This window comes from Pleurodeles waltl, chromosome 10, assembly GCF_031143425.1.
Source record: "Pleurodeles waltl isolate 20211129_DDA chromosome 10, aPleWal1.hap1.20221129, whole genome shotgun sequence".
Classification (NCBI taxonomy): domain Eukaryota; kingdom Metazoa; phylum Chordata; class Amphibia; order Caudata; family Salamandridae; genus Pleurodeles; species Pleurodeles waltl.
In genome coordinates this window covers 881,742,840-881,755,558 of record NC_090449.1, presented here as the reverse complement: position 1 = coordinate 881,755,558, position 12,719 = coordinate 881,742,840, and positions in this window count along the sequence as shown.

Sequence of the window (12,719 nt, the reverse complement as noted above, 5' to 3'; positions counted from 1 at the left end):
AGATTCCTTAATGTCCCACTTATTGAAATTGCCTCCGCCCTATGTACAAGGTGCTAATGCACCCCCGATGTTACAGCCTGTTCAGCCGCCAGTTGTGCTTCCGCCTGCTCCAGCTTTTCCACATTTGCCTCCTCAAGTATTGCCTATGCCAGCTTTGCCTTTAACTCCTTTGCCTTCTGCTCCTTTGGCAATTCCTAATGCTCCTTTAGTTAATTCACCTAATACCTTGTCCCCTATCCTTATGTCAAATTCTCCATCTATGCGTAAGCGATTTGCAGATACTGTCTCTGGTCTCTTATCACCTTTCTTTGAAGCTTTAAATGTGTCTCCAGCTTTTTCTCGAAGACAGTCTCGTAGTCAATTCCCAGACTCCGAAGAGCGAGAAAAATTGGACTCACTTGCTTGTAGATGGATCAAGAAGGGTCCCCAATATAGTACGTCTGATATTATGTCCACCTTTCTGCAATGGAATGCACCTACGCAGAGATATGTTTTTAAAGTTATGTGCGATACTCTCGCTAAAGAATGGGAGGATATGAATTTGGGTTCGGTCCCACAGGATCTGTTAGATGTTCAGGCTGACTTTGACAAAGGACTTATTGTGGGTCCTAAGGTTGAAAACGCTGTCAGAACACTTATTTCTTTCAGATCCCTATTGTTCTCACAGACTTTTCCTGATTCTGATCCTTCAGTTAGGACAGCACTGAAAAACTATCCCATGAGAGAGGTTTCTCCAATATGGAAGGAAGAAGTTGCAGCAGCAGGTGCTAATCCAGCTATTCCTGCGCATTTTCAGCGCATATGGATACATGTCCCCTGGAAAAGGTCTGAAGTTTTAGCACTTAAACAGTCACTCCCAGATCCACGCAAAAATCCTGCTGGTTACTATAAAGAGTTGTCGCAAACAGTTGATGCATGTACTATGAATCTAGCAGATATTGACATGTTGATGGGAAATGTAGTTCCACAGACAATATGGGCTAAAATTCGTAGAGAGGATCACGCTCAAGAATTAGGTGGCGATTGGAACGCTATTATTGCCGCAGATAGAGGTCAAGTAGGTGGTGCAAAGCCCGACGCTTTGATCTCAGAACTCCCTGGTAGGATTATTACATTAATGAAAACAATGATGCCTGCTTTGAGAGTTAATTGGGATAAGCTAGCAGCATGTAAACAAAAGAAAGATGAAAGTGTTTCCGATTTCTTTACCCGATTCGAGGAGACATTCATTGATCACAGTGGTCAAGATATGGCTACAGAAGGGGGACAGCGATTATTTGTGGATAAGTTCGTATATAACTTGCTTCCTGAACTATCACACAAGCTAAAAGACTCCGAGAGTTCATGGGCAGTTTCTTCTTCCGCCCAGATATTGGCTACTGCACAATATTATGAAAATAGAGACAAAGAAGAAAGGGAAAAACAAGAGAAAAAGACGAAAGAATTAAAAACTAAAGTTCTCTTGCAACAGGCTTATCCTCCTCGTTATGTTCAGCCTCAGTTTCAACAGCCTCCGCAGTTTCAGAGGTTGTATCAAAAGCCTGAACCATTCATTCCAAGACCTTTGCTAGGTCCCAATCAATGTGCTTATTGTAGGGAGGAAGGTCATTTTAAGAACAGTTGTCCGGCATTGTTGCAGCGTAATGGAGCAACATCTGCTTCACGAGGTCGTGGTGGTCTTCAGTCAGCAAATAGAGGTAGAGGTCGAGGTGTGTTAACCCAAGAGCAGCGTTCTTTTGTTCCTCCAAATTCCGGAAATTACTTTGACCAGCAAAATGTTAGGTCTACACAGTATTACAGTGAGGATCAGTATATTGAAGGAGGGAATGAAAGTCTTCATTTTGAATAGGACAGCCATGGACAAAGTAAGGGGGTCACGTCAATTCCAGTGGATCAGAATGGACCTTATGTTAATGTCACTACAATGGGTGTTTCAGAGCCATTTCTTTTAGATACTGGTGCCATGAGAAGCTCTATCATTCATTCTAAACTCCCTGGCACACCTTTGTCTGGCTTAACGAATGTATCTGTAGGATTTTCTGGCGCCCCTGTTCGCAATCCAGTTTCTTGCCCTTTGCCTGTTTCAATAGGCCCTTATGATTTAGAAGCTCCGCTTCTTCTGACGAATGGTTGTGGTGAAAATCTGTTGGGTTTAGATCTATTAAAAAGAATGCATGCTACGATATATTGTTCACCTTCTGGTGTATACCTCACTCTAGGACAGAAAATGACTAGTCCAATGTACTTATCAAAAGATCAATTCCCATCTGAATTGCTTTCTCTTCCCGAAACGCTTTGGGCTACGGGTCCGAATGACGTTGGTTGTCTTGAGATCCCACCTTATGTTGTTACTCTTAAACCCAATGCTGAAATGCCACGTATTCCGCAATACAGAATCTCTACTGAAGGTGAGAAAGCACTTCTGGAAATTGTCCATGATTTGATTCAGAAGGGTGTGGTTGAGGAAACGAGAGGAAATACATGTAACAGTCCTGTTCTTCCGGTTCTTAAACGCACTGATCCTTCTCAGCCTCCTGTTTATCGTTTTGTAATTGACCTTCGGGAGGTAAACAAGATTGTCGTACCGCAGTTTCCTGTAGTCCCAGATATCACTGCTCTGTTGACGATGATACCTTCTACAGCGACTTGGTTTTCAGTTATTGATCTAAAGAATGCTTTCTTTAGTATTCCCATCGCCGAAGAGAGTAGAGATATTTTTGGTTTTTCCCTCGGAGGCCGAAGCTTCCGGTTTAAACGCGCACCTCAAGGTTATTGTGAAAGTCCCTCTATTTACAGTCAAGCTCTAAAATGTCATCTTGATGCCTTTTCCTTACCGTCCGGTGCCGCTCTCATTCAGTACATGGATGACTTATTAGTTGCCGCTGATTCAGAGGAGATTTGCAAAAACGTGACCGTTGCACTGTTGCGTCATTTGTTTGATCTAAATCACAAGGTTTCTCCTTCTAAATTACAATATGTCTGTCGCGAGGTGACTTATTTGGGTCATCTCTTGTCAAAGGAGGGACGACGATTGACCCCCGAACGAATTCAGGCAATTGCACAAATGTCAGTGCCATCCACACAAAGAGAGGTACGTGCCTTTTTGGGCATTACTTCTTATTGTAGACAGTGGATTCCGAGTTTCTCTTTATTGGCTAAACCGCTGTTGGCGCTAACTTTAAAAGATACGCCTCAGCCTCTTCCGTGGACTGACGAATGTCAGAAGAGTTTTACTGATTTGCGTATTGCTTTGTGTTCTGCTCCTGTATTGGGTACTCCTGATTACAGTAAGCCCTTTACGCTCTATGTCCACGAAAGAGAGGGTTGTGCATTGTCAGTCTTAACGCAGCGTTTTGGAGATCAACAGCGACCATGCGCATATTTCTCAGCTACGTTAGATCCAGTAGCTAAAGCATTGCCTAGTTGTCTTAAGGCGACAGCGGCAGCAGCAATTTCTATTCGACAGTCTGCTGGAGTAGTGCTAGATAATACTCTCATTGTTATGGTGCCACATGCAGTGGATACTTTACTAAATAGGACAAAAACGCAGCATCTTACGAGTGCTCGGTTGTCCGGATATGAGCTGACGCTTTTGGCTAGTCACATACACATCAAACGATGTAATACCCTGAATCCAGCTACTTTGTTGCCTCTTCCAGAAGAGAGAGATGTTTCTGAACAGCATGATTGTTTTCTCCGTACTGAAGAAGAGACTAAGGGTAGAATTGACCTAAAAGACACGCCATTAGTGAATCCAGATGGAACACTATGGGTAGATGGTTCTTGTTTCAAGCTCCCGAATGGAGATACAGTTTCAGCCTACGCTATTACTACTTTGCATACGATTGTGGAGACAGCACGCATTAGACATAATTCAGCTCAGGCAGCTGAATTGATAGCCTTAACTAGAGCGTGTGTGTTATCCAAAGGAAAAAGAGTAAACGTGTACACTGATAGCCAATACGCTTTTGGTGTAGCGTTTAACTTTGGGCGTTTATGGAAGGAAAGAGGATTCTTTACTTCCCATGGTACTAAGATACAACATGGTCAATTAGTGACTGAACTTCTTGAGTCACTTACAATGTCTACTCAGATAGCGATCGTGAAGTGTAGTGCACACAAAAAGATTGTGGACGATGTTGGTCGAGGAAATGCATTTGCAGATGAGGTAGCGAAAAAGACAGCCAGAGACAACACAAGTCGAATGTATGTTGCAGGTCCCGCAAACTGCGTAAGAGAAAAGGGAATGTGTGAAGATACAGTAGAGAGTGTGAAATCAATTCAAGGAGAGGCTACGGAGAATGAGTTGAGAAAGTGGAAGGAAAGTACAGGAATGTTAGATGAGATGGGATGTTGGGTTGAATTATCAGAACATCAACGTTGGCTGTTACCAGATGCTTATGTACTACCTGTAGTTACTATGGCACATGGTCCAGCTCACCTAAGTGCAAAAGGAATATGTAAACTTCTGGCTCCAGTGTGGCAAAATGAGGGGATCCCAAAGTGTGCAAATAATGTAGTAAAACATTGTATTGTTTGCTTGATGTACAATCCGGGAAAGGGAACCCCAACTCCAGCAGGTCATTTTGCTCCTCCAACATATCCATTTGAGGTGTTGCAGATCGATTATATTCACATGGAACGATGCAACAACCTCAAATATGTTCTGGTGGTAGTATGTGCTTTTTCTAGATGGGTAGAAGCCTACCCTCTGAAGGACAATACTGCTTTATCAACTGCCAAAATACTTTTGAAAGAATTCTTCCCTAGGTTTGGTTTGCCGCGCATTGTCTGGAGTGACAATGGGAGCGAATTTGTGGGTCAAGTCATGCAAAAAGTTTGTGCAGGTCTTGGCATAAAACAGAAGTTCCACGCGGCGAATCACCCACAGTCGGCTGGTTTAGTAGAATGCTACAATGGAACCTTGAAGCTTAAAATTGCTAAGGTGCAAGCTAGCACAGGACTTAATTGGCCTGATGCTTTACCATTGGCTCTTCTGTCCACCAGAACAGCAGTACACTCTCGTTTGGGGCTTAGCCCTTACGAAGTGATATTTGGTCGCCCAGCTAATGTATGGGGAGTTCCTCGCCCTAAGAAATACTCAGACTTGCCATACCCGATGTTGATTGACTACTTGCATGACCTTACAACTAAATTGCGTGTTCTTCATCAACAGGTTCAGAGTGCTCTACCAGAGGCTTCCACAGACCCAGGTCATTCCATCCGACCAGGTGACTGGGTCTGCACGAAAAATTTCCAACGACAGAGAAATTTGGAGCCCAGATGGAGAGAGCCACGCCTGGTTCTTTTGACCACAAGAACAGCAGTTAAAGTCGAAGGAAAGAAAAACTGGGTGCATGCCGTGCACTGCAAGAAAGTGCCTTTGCCCTTGCCTTTCGATCAGTGGGTCCGTAGAGGCATCAGTGACTCTGAAAGTGAGAAAGTTCCGCAATTTGTACCATTCAGTGATGCGCGTCTAATTGGAACACTTTCTGAGAAGGAGGACGACGACATCCTTCAAGAAGCAATACCATCGCATCGTCGCTTGAACACGACAAATCCAGGAACATTGTTTCAAAACCAGACTGCCTCTGGACAGGAACGCTATAATTTGAGACCAAGACCAAAGAACTTGTAAATTTCTCTCCTATGTAGTACTCTATCCCGGTTGCAGGGTCACGGTAGGAGTCTTAGTTACGACCTGAGTAAGTGGCAATAGGCCTGCAGGACCTCACAGTGTCATAGGACGGTAGATAATCGTGACTACAGTGATTGAGGAAGATTGCCGTGAGCATCCACTTAGAAAGATGGAGGCTACATTAGATAAAAGAGAAAGTAAAAATGTAAAGAATAATTGTAAAGAAATATATAGTCGTTGTAGTATTGCTCTATGCGTCATTATATTGTCGTGTATTCTTTTGGCATCTGTAAACTGGATCATTATTACTCTGCAGCAAAAAGTTGTCTCTTCTCCTACCTCTACATCTTCTTCTACTATCTCTCCGCACCTATTTCACACTCTTCCCCAGCATGAACTCATCAGAAGAACTGAATACTTTAACAATTCCTTCGTCCAGTTGTTACATCAACATCAGTTAGTGATCAATACAACTGACTGTTGGGTGTGTGGACTCATACCACATACGGTAGAAAAAGGAATGCCATATTTAGTTCTTCCATTCTCCTATGAAGGTTCCGCTTGGGCTTATTTTGTCATTTTCAATAATGCATATCAAAGTAAAATTAAACAACCTGTCAGTTCACATAGTGTTGGTTCAGATTTCAGTCATAGTTTATTGATAAAGGGAATGGTAGCTATGGCTAAAATCATGGAAAAAAGTGAAGCTTCCATAGATGAAAGAAAAGCATATACCAATTGGAACATAACTAATTACATTTCCAGCCTCAATGATAAGATTGAGCAAGGAAAATCTCCTCCGATACGGGTCATACCCCAACAAGGAAATTTCTGTCTGCAAATAAATGGTAGAACTCCAAACACCGGACAAAGAGAAAGTTTATGTTCCCATACATATGTTTATTCAGCCCTGAATTCACCGCCGTTAGTACCATCTCAAGGTACATACTTCGTTTGCCACGATAGGGCTTATACATGGTTGCCAGCTGATTTCTCTGGTACTTGTTATATAGCCTTTCTTCTTCCCCCTACATACACCGCTCCTGCGAACCATCATAAAAATAGATATGGCAGAGGGATTGTGGATTCGAAAGACACAGCAGGACAAGAGGGAGGAGATTTCCTCAAAGGATTTCTTCCCTTCTGGGGTCCAATGGCCAACAGCAGAAATATAAGGCAATTGGTTCGTGTCGTAGAAACCACCATAGACATCACTGTAGGAGCTTTAAGTAACATTACAGCTGAACTACAGGCTGATCGTCTTATGACCTTGCAGAACCGTGTTGCCTTAGACTTTGTTCTTGCGGACCGTGGTGGAGTATGCAAATTGATCGGATCAAGTTGCTGTATTTTCATACCTAATGACGCTCCGACAGTATACCAAGCTATCTCTAAGTTACACATAATCTCCGAGTCGATTCATCAGGACGAAGGAGATTGGTCCTTTTCAGAGTGGTTTTGGGGATTACTGTCCAAATGGGGTTGGAAGGTATTGACATTCTTTGGAGTAATTTTAGCTTTTATATTCTCTTGTTGTCTTTGTATGCACTGCGGTCCTGCCATCTGCAACCTATGTGCTACTGCATGTATTCCCAAACCCAAGTCACGAAGAGCAGAGAATATCAAAATGATGGTACAGCAACAGCTTGATGACCTCATGGCCATAGACATCGACTCAGATTAACATGAGTTTGTGTATCTTGCCTGAGTTCTGGCAAAAGGAGGGTCTGAGGAAATTCGATTTTTAATACGATCGTATCGACCCGCCATTTTGTGGCCCGCCGCCATTTTATGTTGCCTTCACTCAGGCAGCACAGCGAACGAAGTCCATTCTGCCTTTTCTGCTTATTCTGCAACATGGTGTTCAAAACAGCCTTCTGCCTCTATCTTTACAAGGCTGGTATTAAGGTCTGACCGAGTACACTAATCCCTGTCTGGTTTTCTAATCCTTGTTTCAACTATCTGTAGGCTCACACTATTCTCCGCCGATCTTATCTTATCGTCTGGCCTTCGCTGTCCTTTGCTAGTATTCTCTCATTTCACAACTGTCCTCCAAACGCACACAAACTTATCACACCACATGCAACTTCGTTGTGGATCGGTTAATGAATTAGTTCAAGGGAGGGGTGACAAACACAGCTGGAGGGGAGGCAACCTTAAGTCACTTGATACTTTGTTTTCCAATTCCTTCTATTGGTGCTGTCTTGTTTTCCGACATTTCTATTGGCTCTGTTCTATCTTTACATTATTCTTACTGGCTCCTTTCTATGTGTTCTGGGAGTGTATGTAGTTAATAAATGGTTTTTATACGGTATATAAGATTGTGCGCCACAAAGTAAAGTGGCAGTCTCCTGAGAACATACCTTGTGTACTTCTTGGACAACTGTACTAGCTGCAGCTAATAAAATCTGATCTTTTACGCCTGACAGAGTGTCCCGTGTCTCTGTTAGTTGAGGCAGGTGAATCCAAGGAGATTTCAGGCGTACCCTGCGCCGCCAGGCCCATAAGGTTCTGGTTCTTCAGGCCGTTGGGCCGTCCACCAGCCTAGCAGGAAACAGGCAGCAGCATTGTCTCTGTCTCGTAATGGAGCTGGCAGCAATGCTTCCACTGCAGGGTGCACCGGCACTTTCACAATGATCACTGTTTCCAAAGCAGACAGTTAACATTGCGATGGTGCTGGGCAGGGGGACCCCTGAACTGCTCGTGCCACCTTGTGGCTCCCTGCACCTGTCCTCCACCAGCCTTTTCATGGCGGTAAAACTGCCATGAAGAGGCTGGCAGAGAACTAGGTCATAATCAGCAGGGCGGCGCAGCATGCAGTGCCGCCCTGGCTGATAGTGATCTCCGCCACCACCAGGTGCTGGCGGCCAGGGTCTTAATGTGGTGGTTGGACCACCACAGCAGTGGCAGTCCTGACCACCACTGCAAGGCTGGCGGTCTCAAGACAGCTAGCCTCGTAATGAGGCCTTTAATGTCATAAATTGCAGTCCTAATCACAACACACGTCAAATGCATTACTAAGACACAGGCCCTCATTTCGAGTCTGGCGATCCTTAGACCACCAGACTTGTGGTGGCGGTCTTATCGCTGCCGAGCTGGCGGCAAAGACCACCATATTACAACTTTGGAGGTTTGGACGAAGCCAAACTGCCGAAATGCCGCCCGTAACACCAGGGCGGTCAGACCGCCGGGCGGGAGGTGAGCACGTCATAAAAATACTGGTGGTCATGCACCAAGTGACAGGAATCTCCACTCCTGTCAGCCGCAGACACCCCTCCACATGATCACACACGTACATTCACGCACCCCCCTCTCACCGACGCATTTGCTTACATACACCCCTACACACTCGCACCCAAACACGCACTCAGATACACCCATTGACTTGCACACACGCACTCAAACAGGCACATACACTTGCATGCACGCACTCAAACAGACGCACACACAGGCACCCCATCCCCCCCATTCATACACACATGCAGACACCACAAACATTCACACAACACCCCCCCTTTCGGACGACCAACTTACCTGCTTCGACAAGGTGGCCATCCAGGAGGGAATGGGTCCTGGCGCTTTCCACCTCCGGCACAGCACAGCCGTGCAGGAAACCGCTGCGCCGTATTATGGATCGTAATACGGCAGGCAGCATCCTGTTGGCGTGGCCGTGCCAGTAGTGGAAACCGCCTCTATTACGACAGTGGTGAGGCTGAAGGTGTTCAATTTCCACCCAAAATCGGGAGGAAATTGTCATGACAACGTAATATGGCAGTCTTCTGACCACCAGCACTGGCGGTCTTTTGGCTCCCACAGTCAAAATGAGCACCACAGTATCTGGCTTGATCTAAAAGACCAGCTGTCTCCTAATTGTATTCAAACGATGATTCCTATCTGCAGAGTAATAGCTTGTATGAAGAACTCCTGATCAGTCTCACAAATGCCGAGTTAATCTCATAGAAATGAGAAAATCAAGTATTGCATGGATCACAAAAGAACCACAGAGCTTGGAGGGCCACACAAGATGCATGGATGAGCACTAATGATACAGAGGAAAGTGTAGAGACACACATTGCCAAATGGACTAGAGAAGCATAAATTAGAAACAGCAAAACTGAAAATGTGTACTGATCCTAGAGAAATACAAATCCGGAAATGTCATGAATTTCAGACACTTTGGCCCTCATTACGACTTCTTTTAAAAGACCGCGGAAGCCACTGCAGCCAGCATACCGCCAATGTTGGTGGTATGCTGCCCGCCATATTAGGAGTTTTCTGCTGGCCCAGCACTCGTCGCGCATTTCACTTCCCGTAATTCGGGCTGTGAAATCCATGACGGGGCTGTCCATGGAGGACTCTGCACTGCCCATGCCAGGAGCATGGACAGTGCAGAGGCCCCCATGGGGCCCTTGATGCCCCCCTTCCACCAGCCTTTGCATGGCGGTGAGACTGCCTTGCACAGGCTGGGTGAAAAGGGGACTCATAATCCCCAGGGAAGAGTTGCTTGCAGCGCTGCCATGGCAGATTACGACCGCCAAGAACGCCGGGATGTCGACTGGTGGCAACCTGGCAGTGCCAGCAGTTGAACCGTGGCACATCTGCTATGGTCATAATAGGGTGGTCGGACCACCCTCTCTGCAGCGGTCCCACCGTTATCGCGAGTGTGGCAGTCTTGAGACCACCACACTCGTAATGAGGGACAAGGGGTGTCAATGGCCACAGGAGCAGGAATGAGGAGGCTGTGAAATGTGCACAGCTCTGAGGACACAAAGGGCAGGAACATACAGATACCAGGAAGCCCCAAAACGGACTGTGTAAGGGCCATGAAGAACAGGAACAAAGCACTGGAAACACAAGTATACATACAAGAGGTGTGTCTTGGAACAGCAGCAGCATTAGCTGTTTTTTTTTAGAAGCATGTCCCACTTACTAAAATACCATGGCTCCTGTCTACCTATGTGACTGCATGTGTGTATGATTCCAAGGCTGAACATGAAAGGCAATATTACAGAGCCACTGTAGAGTACTTCATGACTATGCCTTAGCATTCTGTAGTCAAAATGCTCTGGTGGTTATTTCATCTGGATTGCTTTGGTGATGTGCTACTTAAATTCAATAAATCTACTTCTGTGTCCAGTGTCTGCACCAGTTAATAGACATGCCTAACCACCAGGATGGGGACACCTATATTGTAACTCTCTATGGTGTTGTGTAGCTATTATCTAGATTAAAGAACCATGGGTCCAGCACATGTATCTTACAGATGCCATGCAATATGCGAAATAGATACCTGAACATGTCATGAGAGTAAAGCCTTGTAAAATTGTCTGTATAAAGCTCTTTCCTGTCGCAAGCGAGGATAGGTCCATGTATGCCTACAACAGTGTCTCTCATAGCTGAAGGTAATCAGTAGTATCAAACGTTTAATGCAGATCTATGAATGCTCAATATAAAATACCATGTTTTAAGAAGATATACATCAGCTGAATCTAGTATATTAGAAAGGAGTGATCCAAATTAATCCCATATTCCCTAAAGCCTGCACACATATTGATTAGAATAATGCCTAATTCACCCATTTTGGACTAAATTTAGCAATACTTTCATATAAAATTTAGCAAAGGCACCTAAGAGTGAGATTGAGTGGTAGGAAGTAGATCAGCACATGCTCCCTTTTTTTGAAACAGCAACTATAAATGCTTCGCCCCACAAAAGGGGAGGCATGCCTGTTGAGAAGACTGGATTTGATACGCCACAGAGAACAGGAGCCAAAGGCTAGAACCTTCTTTGTACAAGTCAATGCCCACATATCTCCCCAACGTTTGTAAATCTAAGACCTGCAACAGATCATTCTCAGAAAAGGGGAACATGGAGCCAAACTGTCCAGCCTGCCCTCTAGAAGTGCTATAAGCTGTATTAGGTACTATATAATCTGCAGTCCTGTAGGTGCTGAATGTCCTTTGTGCTAGGGGTGACTAGTAGCGCTTTAAAAATCACTGATCGATTGGAGGACCGCTATGCAAGCCCTCATTTTCTCCGGCTAGACTCATCGGAATTGGAATCAAGACTTACCGCTGACCCTTAGCAAAACCAATGACATTGGTTACATAAGCCTTAGTCACTAAAATAATATCCCCACAATATGTGAGGCAAATCTAACTGTTTCTGCCGAACATCTGATTAGGAGGTAGACTCATGCTCAAATGGGCTCTCATACACAATAAATTTGTGCATATTAGCACATACAGGCCCTCATTATGACATTGGTGGTAAATGCCACTTACTGCCGCAGTGACGGCCACCAACATACCGCCGCGGTGGTGAATATCCATTTGCCATATTATGACACACACACACACCAAACCGACAGAATAACACCCATACTGTTACGCCAACAAAACAACACCCACTACATAATGACCCATGAATCACCACGTCAGACATTCAACAGCTGTAAACCATTGGCAGTACACACCAGCTTGGTCAGAATGGCCACCAAAATACAAAACAACATAACATTGGCCAATACCACAAACACACACCTGACACTCACACACACACCACACCAACAGAACTATAAAACACACACCCACATTACACACAACCCTTTACGAATACCAATAATCACCACAAGACTAACTCAAAGACCACTGAGACAACTACACACACACACCACAAACACCCATCCATCTGCCACGCATCCCACATTTCACACCCCACTACATCACTTAACACCCTCTGCACAGCACACACCACATAACACCCATGTCCCAACTAAGGCACCCCCGTTTCACTGATGAGGAGTTGCGGATTATGGTAGAGGAAATAGTCAGGGTAGACCCACAGCTCTTTGGAGCACAGGTACAGCAAATATCCATTGTGTCAGCAAGAGGAAGCTATGGTGGAGAACCGTGAACAGGATGAATGCCTTGGGACAGCATCCAAGAACAAGGGATGACATCAGGAAGAGGTGGAGTGACCTATGGGGCAAGGTATGTTCATGGCAGCAAGACACCAGCTCGCCAGAGGACTGGTGGTGGACCGTTACCTCCTCCCCCACAGCTCACAGCATGGGTGGAGC